Source organism: Apodemus sylvaticus, chromosome 4 (assembly GCF_947179515.1).
Source record: "Apodemus sylvaticus chromosome 4, mApoSyl1.1, whole genome shotgun sequence".
NCBI lineage: Eukaryota > Metazoa > Chordata > Mammalia > Rodentia > Muridae > Apodemus > Apodemus sylvaticus.
Genome location: NC_067475.1, coordinates 154,395,598 through 154,412,416, shown reverse-complemented (window position 1 = coordinate 154,412,416; position 16,819 = coordinate 154,395,598). Strand labels below are relative to the sequence as shown.

Below are 16,819 nucleotides of genomic sequence, written 5' to 3'. Positions count from 1 at the left end.
CTAATGTGATTGATTAGATGAGGTGCATAGATAAGGCAGAACTAATTATAGAAATTGACTCATACAGTCAATAATAATAATAATAACAATAATTCCTATGGCATGTCACATCTCTCCTAAGCTGGTTTTTTTTCCAGAAAAAAAAAAGATTTTTACCTTATATAATTACAACAAAACATTTTGTAAATGATATAAAATCAAATTTCAGAGAGACAGGGACAAAACATATTAACCAAATATCCAAAACAAAAAACTAAAAGCTATCTGTCCATATTTAGAAAATTCTGATATTAGTAGCAGTAAGAGAAGCAATGTATATCATTTAAACAACATTCACTGATCTTTGCAGCCATGCAGACTGTCATTGTTTATACATTAACAGTGACCTCTGACAGCTAAATTTGCAAACTAATCTGGACTGTCTCCAACTCGCCAGTAAGGCATTAACAACCCCCTTAAAATTAGAGTACAGATAGAATAGATTTTTTAAAGGTTTATTTATTGATTTTATGTATGTGAGCTTCATTCAAACTAACAGCAGAGGGCAACAGATCCCATTACAGTCTCACTATGTTGCTCAGGCTGGTCTCTAAACTCCTGGGCTTAATACCTCTGCATATTCCAAGGAGCTAGGACTGCAGGTGCCCACCATCTGCCTGGCTCAAAACAGCCCTTTGAATATCCTGCTTTGTAATCTGTAGTAGCCTAAATAACTCTTGTCTCTTTTTTGTTCAAACTTAAAATCGTTTTTGTTGTACATGATTACAATAATTTAACCTAATAAAGACTACTGACATCCTTGGTTTGAAGCGCAGTATTCTTTTTCAGTAGAGTATTCAAAAATCAATGTTTCTGTTGTGATATTTTGGCAGTCTCTGAAATCAAGGCTAGTGCTTTCCCCACACTAAGAAAGTGTCTCTTTAAATGAATTACTAGTAATAGTGAAATAACCAGTTTCTAGAGCTTAATGTATAAAACATAAGTGTTGTAAGCATCTTCCAAAATGTAATTCCTTCAACACTGAAATCACATATTTTTATTACTCTATTATAAACTCCCATTTTACAAATAAGGAAAAGGTTGCATAGAAATATTAAATAATTTTCTTTAGTTCACATAACCAGAAAACAAAGGAGCTGAAATTCGTACCTAAACTATTTATCCCTAGAACTTGGGCTTTTAACTATTAAGCCATACTCCTAATTTCTAGATAGAGGTCCTTGACTCAAGTATCACAGTGTCTTTCTGGAAGCTTCAGGAGAGAGGCAGTGACCTCTCTCTGTTATTACTATCTCTGTTCTTTAGTGGGGGGCTAATATCCTTTTAGTTCCTCGAGATATCCCAGAGAATTCATGTTGCCTATTATTTTACCCTGAGCCATCTTTGACCTTTGACCTAAACAGAACCTTCAGCTTCTTCACACTCAGGATAGATGTCTTCATTCCTGCTAGAATTCATTTTGTTATCAACACAGTTGCATGTCTATCTGGGACACTTGCCCAACAGTAGATTAGGATCAATCAGTTGTTCATCAAGAAGTGATCGTTTGCTCATGAAGCACTATTTTGTCCACCCAGTTTTTAGAAAAGTTGAGATATACTGAAAGATCATTGGATGAATTAATGCAAGGGTTTCAGGAAGAGAGGGAGAGGAAGCAGGTAACACCCAAGAGTAGGATGCTGGCCTGACCTCTGTAAAGGAGAGAAGGCAAGAAAAAGAACCAGTCTTTAACATAGGGTACGACAGACTCAGTCAATCAGTGCCGGGTGTCCAGTCAAAGGCATGGGTGAAGGGAGTTTCCTGTCTCATATAAATAGGCCTGTGCTGCTCCATCTGGCACTGATGAGAAGAAGAGTTCACAAGTGCAGCCTCCGAGTGAGGTTAGGGAGGAGGAGATGCAGAAGCCTGGCTGCCCAGATTGACAATCAGATCTGCTGCCCAGATTGGATATCAGAGGCACGATTTGTGTTTTTGTTGGTTTGTGGGGTTTTTTTTCCTTTTCTTGTTTTGTTTTATTTTTCAAGTACAGGGTCTCATTGTATATCCCTGGCCAGTCTGGGACTCACTATATGTGGCAGGCTAGTCTCCAGTTCGAGATCTGCCTGTGTCTTCTGGGATTAAAGGCTTGTGCCACTATGCCAGCTCAGAGACCTATTTTCCTGGCCACCATATTGAGGTCTCAGAGGTGAACAGGACATGTAAAGTTTAAACTTTCCAATGTGGCTGTGTCTTTTAACCACCAAGGATGGAAACTCCTGTCCCACTACCAATACCCAAGCCCATTTGAAAGTTATTGATTCCTTGATCAGTCTTTTTCTCCTTTCTTTTTTTCTGCCTTAAATCTGACAGTTGATCTTGCATGTCTTCAGACCCCAGGTGTGTCCCTGCCTGCCATGCTAAACTTTGTACTGCCTAAACTCAGTAACTCCTGCACTCAGGAGCTGGAAATAAGCAGAAGTGGTGGTAAGGTCAGGTTAGGGTCGTGGAGAAGCTACTTTCATGATGTTCCACAAGATGACCATTTTCATCTTTCTGATGAAATTTCATACTTGAGTTTTTAATGATTTAATTTTATCAATTTTATCTGCTAGCCAAGTTGACTCCCCTTTCCTTTATTTTTGGTGAGAAGATACAAATGTAAAATGATGGTGATTATGATGTAGTTCTGGCTTACCTGGAACTGTCAGGAGATCACAGTTGTGCTGTTCCCCATAGAGAGATCAGTCCTTTCTTGAAAGAAAGTGTGAAAGAGATGGAGGGGGGGGTTAAACAGGGAGACAGAGAGATAGAGAGACAGAGAGACATAGAGAGAGAGACAGAGAGAAAGAGAGACAGAGAAAGAGAGACAGAGAGAGAAAGATGGACAGAAGGAGGGAGGTAGGAAAGCAAAGAAGGAAGGAGGTAAGAAAGAAAGAAAAGGAGCCTTAGATTTCTGGTGGTGCAAACTGCCAGGGGTCTGCCTCCACTCAGGAACTGAGCACATAGGCTGCTTTTGTCTGCCAGCCCGCCGGGCTCGGGCCCGTGTCCTGCCCAGGAAGCTGTGGAAGGAGAGAAGCCCCACTGCCATATTTGCTGTCTGCAGGGACACAAAAGGATCACTAGGTACTGTAACACCCTGAGCTTTAGATTTCTGGTGGTGCAAACCACCAGGGGTCTGCCTCCACTCAGGAACTGAGCACATAGGCGGTTCATCTGCAAGCCAGTCCATCGTAGGACCTGGGTCCTATGTGAGAATCAACAGAGGGAGTGACCCCCACCACAACTTCTTCCCTCCATAATAGAGCAGACAGAGAACACCTGGTTGACCTTGACAACCTAAGTATAGCATTGCTTGAGCCAAGATTGAGAAGGGCTCCAAAGGCACAAAAGAGGAAGCCAGCATATCAGTAATCTGTGCCAGAAGAAACCCAGTCATCCAGTGTTGCAGAAATAACCTTAAAGATCCACAGTAGGTTGAAGCTCCAGCCAGTGACAATAAGACCATCTAACTCCTGGGAGACCAGATGGCTAAAGGCAAACGTAGGAACATTACTAACAGAAACCAAGGCATTATGGCAGCATCTGAACCCAATTCTCCAACATTAGCAAGTCCTGGATACCCCAACACACCAGAAAAACAAGATTTGGATTTAAAATCACTAGTCATGATGCTAGTGCAGGAACACATGAAGAACATACTTAAAGAAATTCAGGAGAAAATGGATCAAAAATTAGAAGCCCTTACAAGGGAAACACAAAAATCACTGAAAGAAATTCAGGAGAATACAAAAGCCAATACGGAAGAAACGCAAAAATCACTTAAAGAAATACAGGAGAACCTTGATCAACAGTCAGAAGTCATGAAAGAGGAAACACAAAAATCGCTTAAAGAATTAGAGGAAAACACAAACAAGCAAATGACAGAACTGAGCAAAAATTTTCAGGATCTAAAAACAGAAGTAGAAACAACTAAGAAAGCACAAAGGGAGACAACTTTGGAGATAGAAAACCTTGGGAAGAAATCAGGGACCATAGATGCAAATATCAACAACAGAATACAAGAGATAGAAGAAAGAATCTCAGATGCCGAAGATACCATAGAAATCATGGACTCAACAGTTAAAGAAAATGCAAAATGCAAAAAGCTTGTAACCCAAAATATCCAGGAAATCCAGGACACAATGAGAAAGCCAAATAAAGGATCATAGGTATTGATGAGTGTGAAGATCTACAATTTAAAGGGCCAGCAAATATCTTCAACAATATTATGGAAGAAAACTTCTCTAACCTAAAGAGAGAGATGCCCATGAATATACAAGAAGCCTACAGAACTCCAAACAGACTGGACCAGAACAGAAATAACTCCCGTCACATAATAATCAAAACTCCAAATGTACTAAAGAAAGAAAGAATACTTAGGGCAGTAAGAGAAAAAGGGCAAGTAACATATAAAGGAAGACCTATCAGAATTACACCAGATTTCTCACCAGAGACCATGAAAGCTAGAAGATCCTGGGCAGATCTCATGCAGACTCTAAGAGAAGAAAAATGCCAGCCAAGATTACAATACCCAGCGAAACTCTCAATCACTGTAGATGGAGAAACCATGACAAAACCACTACTGGGCATATATCCAGAGGATTCTTCAGCATGCAATAAGGACACATGCTCCACTATGTTCATAGCAGCCCTATTTGTAGTAGCCAGAAGCTGGAAAGAACCTAGATGTCCTTCAACGGAGGAATGGATACAAAAAATGTGGTATATTTACACAATGGAGTACTATTCAGCCATTAGAAACAATGAATTCATGAAATTCTTAGAAAAATGGATGGAGCTGGAGAACATCATACTAAGTGAGGTAACCCAGTCTCAAAAGATCAATCATGGTATGCACTCACTGATAAGTGGATATTAGCCTAGAAACTTTGAATACCCAGGACATAATCCACAAATTAAATGATGTCCAAAAAGAATGGAGGAGTGAGCCTTGGTTCTGGAAAGACTCAGTGCAAGAGTATAGGGGAATTCCAGAACAGGGAAGTGGGAAGGGGTAGATGGAAGAATAGGGCTTATGGGACTTGCGGGGAGTGGGGACCCAGAAAAGGGGAAATCATTTGCAATGTAAATAAATAAATGAAAAAAAAAGAAAAAGAAAGAAAGAACAAAAGAAAGAATAAAAGAATGAAAGAGAGAAAGAAGGAAGGAAAGGGAGAAAGAAAGGGCAAATAAATAAAATAAATAGAAACATAATTATAATTGAATTGGAACAAGCCAACACACACATACACACAGACACAGACACACACATACACACACAGGGACAAGGGAGAGCAGGGAATGGGATATGGCACATCTGCCTCCTTTTCTTTTTGTATTGGTTTTTTTTTTTTTTGGAATTTTTTTGCACTTTTTATTGAATATATTCCTCATTTACATTTCAAATGTTATACCCTTTCCCAGTTTCCTCCTCTCCCCGAAATACCCCAACCCATCCTCCCAGCCCCTGCCTCCAAGAATATGTCCCCCACCCAACACACTACCACCTACCCTCCCCCCTCGATTTTCCCATGCTGGGGCATCTATTGGGCATTTATAGGACCAGAGACCTGTCCTCCTACTGAAGCCCAACAAGGCATTCCTCTGCCACTCTTTTGGCTGGAACCATGTGTAACCTGTGGTTGATGGCTCAGTCCCTGGGAACCCTGGGGCATCTGGTCAGCCAAAATCATTATTCTTCCCAGACTAATTCTTAACCACTCAGCACTCCCAGAGCTCCCAGGGACAAAACCATCAACCAATGAGTACACATGAAGTTACCCATGACTCCAGAAGCATAGGCAGCAGAGGATGGCCTTGTTGGACATCAAAGGGAGGACAGGCCCATAAATGTTCTGTGCTGCAGTGTAGCGGAATACCAGGACAAGGAAGCAGGAGGGGTTTGATTGGGGAACAGGGAGAGCTGATATAGCTCATGGGATTTTCACGGGGGTGGGGGGCAGGAAAGAAGATAATATTTGAAATATAAATAAAGAATATATCTAGTTAACATCTACAACAAAAGAGAATAAGCAGAATCTGCCTCCTTTTCAAGTTGTTATTCGTTCCCAAATTCAACTAGAAGGATGGCACCATAAATAATTCATTTTTTTTAAATGTGTTTGAAACTTTTCTCAAAATGAGTTGAGAAATGTAAAGGGGAGTGTCTGCCAAACCCCAAACACAGTAGAGGAAAAGAAAGTTACAATCAGTAAGTAATGAAGTAAGTATAAACTTAAAAAAAAAAAGAAAAGAATATTTTAGTTTTATACAAAATGCCTAATTAAAGTGTAGCCTCTCATAGTAAGGAATACATGTTGCACAGAATAACAGATTACTAGACACAACCAATGCATCATTAAATAAAGATTGATGTCTCTCATTCCTTTTCCTGCCACTTGTGAGTTCTATGTTGCTTTGGCACAGCAAGTTTTGATGTATTCCTCCAATGTCTTTCTTCACAAGGGTTTCCATATAGTTGAAAAAATAAGATACTCCTTGTACAGGTCTCCACCTAACAGAACAAGTACTCAGTGGATAAGTTATCAGACCAATGTTCATGTTAAATTTTAAAAGGTTTATGATAGTAAAAAAACAGTAAATAATGTTGAAAGAGAAGATCTGAGGAATATTATAGCAGCATTTATACTGATGATTTAATACACTGTATACATGTATGAAATTCAAAATAAGGAAGAATGTGATATTAAAAACTAATTGTAACTTTGAACATAAATGATATGCTAATGGGAAACTTAGTAAGAAATTAAAAAATTAAACATCATTAAAAATTCTAGACTTCTTTTCATACCTGTGAACACCCTGGCCTTTCCTATATTGTCCTATATGTCAGTTTCCTTCAGAAATTTCTTTTTCGTATGTTTGTCCCTTCCCCAAACTGTCTTGAATGGTGAAAACTTAGAAATGAGTAGGTGGAGTATATTAGCATTTGAAAGTGTAGTTGCATGAATCTCCACAACTCAAGCCAAAGACCTCTGCTTTCATGATCCTGATGTTCAGCTGAGCTGTCAAAACTATTATAATAAGCTAGATAACTCTCAATGCAGAAAAACAATCACATGTACAAACAAGCAAACACTCCAGCATTCAAAGATTAGTCATGAAGTTGATCTTGTCCAGACACAGGTGACAGTTCCGTGTGTCTTTCCTGTGGCTCCTATGAGGATATCAACATTGATTCTGGAAAGTAAAAATTCTTGTACATTTTAAAGTCTCCACCTAGATTCCTGCACCTCTCCAAACCTCTCCATCTCCTGTGCTATGCTAACAATTGCTTTCTATATACATACCTTTACAGTGGAGCCTGGAATTGAGAGCAAATCAATGGATATGAAATTATCGCTTTCCTTCTAGGCACTATATAACAAACTGAAGACTGCAGTTGGTAAACCAACCACTGAAGTCTGAGGATTCATTAGCAGTCAGGGTGACAGGCCATTGTGAAGTCAAGATTCAAGAGCTTATGCTATAACTGACAAAGTGACAAGTGCATTTCATCTTCTTCAGTCTTTTGGTTTTAAAATCATGTTCGTTTAATAATTGTTGAACCATAGGCATTTTTATTAAATAACAGATTCTCAGAAAAGTATATGTTAATAGCTAAATAGATAGATGAAATGATAGACAGATAGATATCAGTAATAATATCTATCCAAGAAGAGAAGTAATTTTCTACAAAACATTTTGAAATTCATACTCATTCTCAAATATTCTCAATACATGATTCTTTTTTAACCTATCAAAGGTATATGTGAAAATTCAGCTTCATTAACCCTATGAACCGTAGAGACCAACATGCAAAAATCACAGGATACTTTAAAAATAAATATGCTTTACTGAACAGAGTCAGAAAGCTTCATCTACAGGAAAGTCAGTCAGTATTGTAGATTAGTATATTATACTTCTCATCACAATGATACTTAGTTCAGAATCATAGTCAAGGATAAAATACATTCCTTAAATGAATTCATTCTATCCTCTACATCTTCACCATAAAAACAGAAAAAATAAGTATAAAATATGATTCTATTTTATTTTCTTGCTATTAAAGTTTGAGGTTTAATAATTAGGTCTTTTTATTCCTTTTTTTTCTGATGAATATTTTCTTCCTCCTGCTTTTTATTAAGTAGATTCTTTTGTAATACAACATATTCTGATAGTTTTCCCTCCCTCTACTCCTCAGCTCCTCCCCACCCAACACGCCCACATGCACGCACGCCCCCCCCCACACACACACATGCACACCTTCTCTCACATCTGGGCTCAGTCCATTTCTTTATCTCAGTAGAAAAGAACAGGTTTATTGCTTCTCGGCCTTTTGGCTAAGATCAAGTGTAGAAAAGAACAGGCTTCTTAGAGTCTACAGACTAAAATTTTTTTTCAGAGAAACCAATGAAAGACCCAAAACTGTTCAATTGTGAGGTAAAGAAAATAAACTTAAGTCCAATCAAAGGTTCTTGACCTCACAGTGGTATGAACTCGCTGATAAGCGGCTATTAGCCTAGAAGATCAGAATACCCAAGAAACGATTCACATATCAAATGATGCCCAAGAAGAAGGAAGGAGAGGCCCCTAGTCCTAGAAAGGCTCAGTGCAGCAGTTTAGGGGAATACCAGGAAAGGGGAGCAGGAAGGGGTTCATGAGGTAACAAGGGGCGGGAAGAGGGCTTATGGGACTTTTTGAGAGGGGAGATCCAGGAAACGGGAAATAATTTGAAATGTACACAAAAAATATATCAAAAAATTAATTAAATTACACTTACAAAAAAAACTTCTTGAATACTACTGACATGTAAGTACACTTACTGCATCTATTCTGATATGTGGCTGTACGGGTTATTGTCACACTTCATAGGTGTTAGAAGCAGAATACTCCTGTCAACTGCTTCCCTAACACGTCAACATGTCTAATATTTTATGTACCATAGAAACTCATTTTCAACGTAGACGTTGCTAAGTCATAAACCGCTAGAATCAGTTGAATTTAGACATATTGCTGTAAGATTTCTTTGGCAAAAGGCACTCAACCTCCCATGGCTGGGGCTAGAAATTTAAGTCAGATTTATGGAAGTAGTGAGGCTGTAGACTTGAAAATTTATCACACTAATTTACTAGATCAGCTCAATTCCTTCTGTAGCATTCTAAATAATTTATACATTTATTTATGTATTTTTTAACACTTAATATTTTATCCCCCCATCTCATCCACTCTCAGAACTTTCCACATCCCATATCTCCTCCCCACCCTGCTGTCTCCACATGGATGTCCTCATCCTCCAGCCCACCTGACCTCTAAACTCCCTGGGCCCTAGAGTCTCTTGAGGGTTAGGTGCATCATCTCTGAATGAATACAGACCTGGAGGTTTCTTTTGTAAGTGTGTTGGGGGCCTCATGTCAGCTGGTGTATGCTGCCTATTTGGTGGTTCAGTGTTTGAGAGATCTGAGAGGTCCAGATTGAGAGTGCTGGTCGTCCTACTGGGTCTCCTTCCTTAGCTGCTTTCATCCTTCCCTAATTCAACAACAGGAGTCAGGTGCTTCTGTCCATTAGTTGGGTGCAAATGTCTGTATCTGACTCTTTCAGCTGCTTGTTGGATCATTCAGAGGGCAGTCAAGATAGGTCCCTTATTGTGAACTCTCCATAGCCTCAGTAATAGTGTCAGACCTTAGAGCCTCCCCTTGAGCTAGACCTCACTTTGGGCCTATCTCTGGCTCTTTTCCTCAGGCTCCTTTCCATTTCTATCTCTGCAGTTGTTTCAGAGAGGAACAATTACAGATCAGAGTTGTGACTGTGGGATGCCCCTCCCTCATTTGATGCCCTATCTTTCTTCCTGCTGGAGGTGGGCTATGTTCCCTCTCCCCACTGTCAGGCATCTAAGGTTGCTCCCTTTAGTGCCTGATAGTTGCTCACCTCCCAGGACTCTGGTACATTCTGGAGGGTCCTTCCCCTAACCTTCTACTTTCCAAGGTTGCTTGTTTACATTCTTTGTGCTGGCCCTCAGGGCTTCAGTCCTTTTCCTTCTCCCCATCCTAGATCAGGTTCCCCTCTCCCATGACTCCCCTGACCACTGTCCACTTTCCTTCCCAGGTCCCACCCTTCTTCCCCACTTGTGATTGCTTTCTTCTCCCTCCCAAGTGGGACTGAGTTGCCCTCACTTGTGCACTTCAGCTTGTTGACCTTTTTTGAGGTCTGTGGACTGTATGTTGGGTATTATGCATTTTTTGGCTAATATCCGCTTATTAGTGAGAATATTAGTGTGTCCTTTTGTGTCCGAATACCTTACTCAGGATATTTTCTAATTCCTTCCATTTGCTTGAAAAATTCAGGATGTCCTCATGCTTAACAGCTGAGTAGTATTCCATTGTGTAAATGAACATTTTCTGTATCGATTTGTTGTGGGACATCTGGGTTGTTTCCAGCTTCTAGGTATCTAAGATACCTAGCAGCACAAGGTTGCTATGAACGTAGTGGAACACGTGCCTCTGTGGCATGGTGGGCATCATTTGGGTATATTCTCAAGAGTGGTATTGCTAGGTCATCAGGTAGATCTATTTCCATTTTTCAAAATAAACACCAGAATGATTTCCAGAATGGTTGTAACAGGTTGCAACTCCACCAGCAATGGCGGAGTGTTCCTCTTTCTACATATCCTCAACAACACTGGTTGTCATCTGAGGTTTTTGAATGTAGTCAATCTGATTGGTGTAAAGTGGGATCCTGGGGTCATTTTGTTGTTGTTGTTTTGTTGGTTTTTGTTTTCTCTCAATATCTATTTTTCTATTGAGTATCTTCATTTACGTTGCCAATGGTAAAACCTTTCCCAATTTCCCCCCTCCTGAAAGCCCCCCTCCCCAAAGATTCCCTACCCCTCCTCCCATCACTTGCCTCCATGTGTATGTCCCTCTACCTGACACATTCCCACCTCACCCCCACCCCCCACCCCAGTCTGTTTCCTTTTGTTGGGGCCTCTATTGAGCCTTTACCTGACCAAAGACCACTCCTCCCACTGATCCTGATGGTTCAGTCCCTGGGAGTCTTGGGGTGTCTGAGTGTCTGAAGTCATTCTTATTCCCATGGGGCTGTAACCCCTTCAGGTACTCCGGACTACCCTCCAGATCCTCCCACTGGTGACCCCAAGCCCAGTCCAATAGTTGGTTGCTAGTTTCTGCCTCTGTATTTATAGAGCTCTGTCAGGGCCCATCTGGAGACAGCCATGGCATGCTCCTTTTGGTACATGCTTCTTGTTGTAGTGTCGGGGTTCGGTGACTGTTTGTAGGATGAATCCCCAGGTAAGGCAGTCTCTGGGTGGCCTTTACTTCAGACTCTGCTCATTTCTCTGATCACTAAAACCTTTGACCATTCCTATGTTTTTTGAAGCCATGATTCACCTTTAATCTTATCATGTGTGATGATTAATGCTGATCATTAATGGAATTCTATTTAGAATTCTCTCTGAAAAAAGATTCTGGACATGACACTGAGGGTGTATTTATGGTCCTTAGATTCTGTCTATGCTTAAGTAACTGGTGGCCAAACCAATAGTATAACTAGGTTCTACTATTCCTTTCATGGTTCCTGGGATGTTTAAAAAGAAAAAACTTACTGAATATTAACATTTATTGTCCTCTGCTTCTGAATTAGGTGAACGACTTCACTAGCTACAACCTCCTGACATTAGAACTGCTGTATGTTGATATCTTGAGCCCTCAAAAAAATGAGCTATTTTCCTAATGTAAATAATTTAGTAGAGTACATTTTCACAGAACTAGGACAATAATTACTATTAACAAAATTATTGTGCAGGACTTAAAATGCCGTTTTGATTGTAGTTTGGAAGAAAAAATTAATAAAGTGATTCTAGTGGATCTGTTGCATGAATATAGGTGCCTGAGTAAGAGAGGTGGAGGAGAGTACTGGAAATGCCATTTTACAAATACTATGGAGAATCATGAATCAGGCATATTCGAGTCTAAGCAATAACAATTTAATTCAATTTATTATAATAGATAAGAATATGTAATACATAACTTGAAATAAATAGTGAGTGAATCTATTTGTAATAAATAATATGGGTAAATGTATAATTGAAGTTGTTTCTTTTATTGAAATAGAATGACAGGAACCTTCTTTAGTCATGAGGAAGTTTCCTTTGTGGAAAGTCATATGTTGCAGTTGTTTCGTTGTCCCCTGCTAAATGAAGTCAAGAAATGTCTTAGTTAGAAAAACATTCTCTGATGATAGATTCACCCCACTTCAGATCAGACTAGTTTTCAGTATATTTTCTGAACTGTACACAAAAGCTTCTTGAGTTAACAATATATCTGCTCCTGAATGTGTTATTTGTTAAGATTCCTCACATAGGTGTTGTAGTGGATCCTGTGCAACTTCATATTGATACCAAATGCTAAGCATTTGGCAAGATTATGAATCAAATGAAATTAAACATCAGTGTTTCTGGCCAAGAATAGCAAAGCTTGTTGGCACATTGTTCACTCTTGGGAGTATGTGTAATGAATTTTTAAATTGAATAATTGTTTCTAAGTGAACTTTTTAAAAATAATTTCATATCCAAGAAATCCTACATGACTTATGGACCATGGGAAGAAAGGTGAGAAATATAACAGGTAATATGCTGGAATTTGTACAGGGTCTAAGTAAGGAGTTCCTCTGTCCTACATGCATGTATGAAAGAATATATGTGTGTGTGCGAGTGTGTGTGTGTGTGTGAGTGTGTGTGTGTATGTGTGTCTTTATGCATACCTATGTATATATACACATATTAATATATAATTTAATGAAAGTATTGTTTAAAAATCTTTTCCCACGTTTTAATATAATAGGCTACAATAGGGCTTTGATATTTACAAATTTATGAAATCAGAGAATATCATCCTTCCATCTGTTTAATGACTAATTTCTCTTAATCTCTAGGAACTTCTGCTTGAGAAGAAGCAGATGAAACCTTTAATTCATCAGTATTTCAAAGCTTTTGACTTACCAGCAGTATTTACTGTAGTCTTTATGTCATCTGACCTCTTCTGACTGTTGTCACAAATTATAGGGTCATCTTCTCCAAATATATCTGCAAAGTTATCAATCATGATTTGTATAACAGAGATCTGTAACACAAGGAAAAAAAACCAAGATCTTCTGTAATTTTACATAGTTTATGAAATTGAAATCGATAAAAAAATGAATTCCAAAATGAAAAGGAAAATATCAGTTACTTTGATCAGATATGAACCTGTGAAATTAAGTCTCTGTCTGAAATGGAGATGCTTAAGTTCTTCGCAACTTACTTTATCATGTTAAAATTTCATACATACATCAAAGAATAGGGGAACTACTAAAGCAATGTAACATTTCAGAACTGATATGCTGCCAGAATAACTGTGAGTGAATCACAGTACTGACTTCAAAGATTTCTTGAATTAGTGATTTTATGCAGGGGAATGGGGAAGAGGTGGAGTTTCATTGTGATATTTTGAATGTGATGCCTGTCTAATTCCAGGCATCTCAATTTATGGTACCATCTTTGTGAAATCTTTTGAGTGGTTTAGTGACTTGACATCTCTGGAGGAAGTATGTCATAGGTTAGAATGTAAGGTCACAGAAGTCAGGTGCCATTTGGAGTGTACTCTCTATGCTTCACGTTTGCTGCCTAAGATGAGAGCCACCAGGTCTCTGCTTCCTGTTTGGTTGCCCTACCTTCCTGCAGCCATGCTCCTCTGTCATGAATTTGAAGGATGGTAATGTCTCTAAATCTCTAAGTCCCAAATAAACATTTACTTCTATGAGTTGCCTTGGTCCTGGTGTTTTACTAAAGCAATAGAAAAATGACTAATGAAGAATTTGGTGAGAACAGGGATCTATGTTGAGAAACTGAGACAACAGATTGGCCCATTGTGTAGAAAAGTCTGTGGAATATTTTCTTGATTAACAATGGAATTTATAGGTCCCAGAACTCCAGGATGGTGCCACCCAGGAGCTATTACTGAGACAAAGAGAGATAGGAGGTGCAGGAAAAGAGGCAGCAAGCACTCTTACACAGCTTGTGCATCAGTTCTTGCCTCCAGCTTCCTGCCTCGCTTTGGTTTTGCCCTGACATTTTCAGTAGTTAACTGGTAACTAGAAGTATATTGTGAAGTGTAACCTGTCCTCCAGAATTTTCCTCAGTGTTTTATCATAATAGTAGCAAATTAAGACACTTTCTAAATTGAAGGAGCTTTTCATTGGTCTACTCTACTCCATGGTGAGTAATACCACCATGACTTCATTCATTGGTAAGTCCTTTGTTGATTCTCTGTGAATTTCTCATCATGCAACCCAGTAACACTCATTTTCTAGTCCATCCATATCTACACTCTCCCCTGGTAACTTCCCCCAAACTTTAAAAAAATTAAAACATAAATAAAATTTTAAATTAAAATTAAACTGAGGGAAGAGGGGGTCGTGAGGATGAGACCTAGAGTAGTGTACTGCAATCAGAATTAAAACTAAATAATTAAAGTGATGAAAAATATAAATGCATATAGCTTTCTAGGAAAAGGAAGAGATAAATAAAGCAAAATATTAAGGTACCTAAAAATGTACCCAAAATAATGCAAACATATACTTCTATTTTATATAAGTAGAAGTTAGTGCTAAAATATTAGAAACTATATTATATAAGATAGAGTACATGTTCATCATTATTCATTATATTACATATTGTATGTATATATATATATGTATACATATATCTATATGTATATATGTCTGTATACATATGCATATATATATGTATATGTATATATGTCTGTGTATATTTATATCTATATCTATATCTATATCTATATATAAAATTGTATGCAATGTTCTTTTTTATGACCAGTAGTGCAGTTAGGGTAATTCATAATTTTAATAGTCTCACAATGATAAAGAACAACTATCATGTGCTCCAAAGTACAGCTGTAATAGTAAATAATCAAACAAGTGAAACACTAGGTAATAGGGATTTTTTTCAACTTTACTGTAGTCTTCTTGAACTACCATTATACATGCAGCATATTATTGGGTAAAACATTAATATCTAAGATCAATATCTGAAAAAAAAGTAAAAAGGAAAGAAAGAACAAAAAACAAATGATTCACTTCCTTCAAACTATGTTAACAATCTCCCTTCCCAATGTTTCCTGAAATTGATCAATGTATCTCCCACTCCAGAATAATGCAATCTTAGGGTTTCCTTTAACATCGCTGACCTTTCTGAGGTACTCCCAATTTCTTGATCACAATGACTACTTTGTTCTCAAAGGGAAAAATCAGATCCTCTTACCTTTTTTGGAATGTCACTTCCAAATAATGAGTTCACACAAGTCTGATCCCATAACACATGTGGGGCTATACGGATAGATAAGATGAAGCTGTCTAGAGTATTCTTGGCAGAAGTTTTAATTTTTAATAGCACACGAATGAGCTGTTTAAGAACAATGTAATTTGCTTGTGGCATCTTCAGTAGAATACTATATAGACAAAGGAAAATTTTACTGTTGATTGTCTGACAAGTAATGCTGCATTGTCAACATCCTTAATCATTAGGGAAATGCAAATCAAAATAACCCTGAAATTCCACCTCATTCCAGTTAAAATTGCCAGGACCAAAAACTTGGGGGACAGCAGATGCTGGTGAGGATGTGGAGAAAGAGGAACACTCCTACATTGCTGGTGGGATTGCAAGTTGGTAAAACCACTCTGGATATCGGGTTGTTGATTCCTCAGAAAATTGGACATAGTGCTACCAGCGGACCTAGCTATACCACTCCTTGGCTTATATCCTGAAGAAGCTCCAACAGACAATAAGGCCACATGCTCCACTATGCTCATAGTAGCCTTATTTATAGTAGGCAGAAGCTGGAAAGAACCCACATGTCCCTCAACAGAGGTATAGGTACAGAAAATGTACATTTATAAGATGGAGTACTGCTCAGCTATTAAAATCAATGAATTCATGAAATTCTTAGGCAAATGGGTAGAACTAGAAAATATCCTGAGTGAGGTAACCCAAAACCAACCAATCAAACAAACGAAAAACAAACACATCTTATGCACTCATTGATGAGTGAATATCAACCAAAACGCTCAGAATACCCAAGACACAATTCACAGACCACATGAAGGCCAAGAAGAAGGAAGGCCGCAGTGTGGATACTTCCATTTGTCTTAGAAGGGGGATCAAAATACCCATGGGAGGAGATTTAGACACAAAGGGTGGAGCAGAACCTTAAGGAAAGGCCATTTAGAGACTGCTCCACATGGGATTCATCCCATACACACTTACCAAACCCAGTCACTATTGTGACTGCCAACAAGGGCTATCCGACAGGAGCCCGATATACCTGTCTCCTGAGAGGCTCTGCCAGTGCCTGACAAAGACAGAAGTTGATGCTCACAGCCAACCAATGGACTAAGCACAGGGTCCCCAATGGAGGAGCTAGAGAGCTGTAGGGTTTTGCAGCCCCATAGGCTGGAATAATAATATAAACCAACCAGTAACCAGAGCTCCAAGGAACTAACCCACCAACCAAAGAGTACATATGGAGGGACCCATGGCTCCAGCTACATATATAGCAGAGGATGGGTTTTTCAGAAATCAATGAGAGGAGAGGACATTGGTCCTGTGAAAGCTTGCTGCTCCACTGAAGGGTAATGCCAGGACAGGAAAGTGGAAGTGGGTAGATAGGTGAGCAGGGGTCTGGAAGATGGGATAGGGGGTTTTCCGAGAGGAAATGAGGAAAGGGAATAA

The 16,819-nt window shown here is 38.8% G+C and overlaps 1 protein-coding gene and 1 pseudogene across 2 annotated transcripts in view; one reads left to right on the top strand and one right to left on the bottom strand.

The window, feature by feature from the left end:
- LOC127683498 (rho GTPase-activating protein 20-like) overlaps positions 1-16,819 on the bottom strand; it is a 445,237-nt gene that overhangs the window by 413,257 nt on the left and 15,161 nt on the right. The window lies entirely within an intron of this gene.
- LOC127683975 (uncharacterized) lies at positions 8,341-8,432 on the top strand (annotated as a pseudogene).